The following is a 2,521-nucleotide window of genomic DNA, read 5'->3' as shown; positions in this document are numbered from 1 at the left end:
ATCCATTAAGACCTCGGAGAAGTTCGATATAACGGCCTTGCATGGCCGCTTCAGAGACCACTGAAGAGTTTGCCTCATGTCTGTGCGTCTGGAGTCACTTTTTGTCTCGACCAGGAAAGCACAGGAGGTTCACTTCCTGAATGTACATTGAGGAAAGAAATTTACGTTGACAATGGACATGCGCTTCAAGGTCAATATTACTGGCACCAGATTTTAGATCTTGATATTTTATTAATTGTTTCTAACTTCCACCCGCTGCCGGAGCAATATTCTGGTCTGGATTAGTAATCCAGTGACATTTCCACAGCAACACCGTCTCCACATGGGGGCCTATCGGACACAGCACTGTGACGTTATTTCTGTGCTGGGCGACAGCTCTGTCAAAGGAATTCTCATCAATTTGATTATCATGATGGGACTGAGGGGGTGGTAATTGGTCATATTGTAATTATACTCCTCTTAGGGGACGGGACACATTTGTATAATTTTCAGCATTGCCAGGGAGATGTCAGAGTTGGAGCTGGAATGAAACAGCTTCCCCAGAGACACGGCTTGTTGTGCAGCACAAGTCTTCAGTCCTATGGCAGGAATGGTGTCAGGACCTATTCCCTTTGTCGCATCGACTTTGTTCAGCTGTTTCTCCACGTTATGTGCAGCGAATCGAATTGTTTGAAGTCTGGCATCTGTGATTCTGCGATGATCATCCAAAGAACACTTCTGGCTGAGGATGGTGTATACACAGCATCCTTGTCTTTGACACTGATGTGCAGCAAGTTTCCTTTTTGTCGCTGAATGGTGAAGCAATAGCCAAGTGGAGTTGCTGCTGACGTGTTAGTCTAACAACCCCAGTAATGTTCTGTTGACCTGAGTTCGATTCCTGTTACAGTACTTGAAGGAATTAAAATCCAATAAATGTTTGGGATTAAGAGTTTAATGATGATCATGGATCAATTGCTGATTGTGGGAGAAATCGATTTGATTCACTGGTGTCCTTTAGGGAAGGAAACTGCCATCCATACCTTTTCTGGCCCACATGTAACTCCAGACACACAGCAATGTCATTGACTCTTAACAGTCCTCTGGGCAATCAATACTGACCTAGTCAGCGATGTCCAAATCCAAATGAATATTGTTTTCAAATAATATTTGTGGAGACCTTTTCTCTCGACAGTTGTTCCATGGTTCAACTTTATTTCTGACTGGATGCGGAAGGACTGCAGAGCTTCGATCTGATCTGTTTGCTTTGTAATCGTGTTGCCCTCTCTATCAGATATTAGTCCTGCCGTTTGGAATGTAAGTACAGTCGTCAGTGTGATAGCTTTAAATGGATTGTCATCAGTTTTAGATACACATGGTTCTGATCCTGGTATATTCACCCACAATTGTCACAGAAATATCGATCCGATAATGGGAATAATAGACTGAAAGATTAGACTGGGCAAACCGTTGTAGGTTGTAATTGAATACAATTCTCCCTCTGTCCAGCTGTGATCTAAAGTACCAAATGAATTTCCAGATTTGAGCTGCAATTTCTGGAATGCAATTCAGCTGTTTGTCCTCAGTGCACACCGAGATCCATTCACCCATCACCCTGTGGCCTACCCTGTTACTGATATGGTAACACTTCCATTTTAATTCTCATTGCTCTGAGTGTCTGTCCACGTTGTCATAACTCTTACTTGTCATGTTTCTGAAAACCCCTAAGTATTTTCCGTGGGCCAGCATCGTGGCTCAGTGGAGAGCGATGCTCCATCACATCGCTGGGGACCCAGGTCCGATTACATCCTCTGGCAACTCTCTTGCACATTTTCCCTGTGTCTGTGTGAGTTTGCATAGGGGAATGAGTCTGGTTGGTTTAGTCTTCAGAGGATCGGTGTTGACTTATTGGGACGAAGGGCCCGTTTCCACACTGTAACGATTCCAATTCTAATATTCATCTGAATCTTTTCTGTCCAGTCGTGCCACTTTCTGTATTAACATTGGAATTGTTTCTCTCTGTTTCTCTCCATGGCCTTGATAGGAACTTTGTATTGTCAATGATGTCAATCTTATTTAATTTCAGAGCCAATGAATTTGTACAGTTTGCGTTATTGTTCACTTCTCAGTTTATGGTGCTCCATGGTCGACTGTCCATTTGAGCAGCTTTGATACACGTCTTTCAAGCTGTTCAAGACCAGAAATTGCTGGAGAAATTCAACAGGTCTGGCAGTATCTGTGGAGACAGAGAAACAGAAGTAGAATTTCAAGTCCAGCTTAACCCTTGTTCAGAACTGGAAAGGCCGTTTTTATCCCTTGACAAAAGTGGACGAGGGATGAAGGGAAACAGAGCACGTGTAGGTGCAATGTCACAGAGGAGGGATTTTTGATTATGGTGAAAGAGAAACAGATTTAAATTGGGTATATATAAAAGTGTGAATGGGAGAAATGGTTTCTCTCTCCTGAGTGCAACATAAACAAGACATAGAAAAGGTCACAGGGAAACCAGGAAGCAGAATGCATGGAAAATAGAGAGCAGCCATAA

Source organism: Hemiscyllium ocellatum, unplaced genomic scaffold (genome assembly GCF_020745735.1).
Source record: "Hemiscyllium ocellatum isolate sHemOce1 unplaced genomic scaffold, sHemOce1.pat.X.cur. scaffold_184_pat_ctg1, whole genome shotgun sequence".
Taxonomy (NCBI): domain Eukaryota; kingdom Metazoa; phylum Chordata; class Chondrichthyes; order Orectolobiformes; family Hemiscylliidae; genus Hemiscyllium; species Hemiscyllium ocellatum.
Note: the sequence above shows the minus strand (reverse complement) of the source record.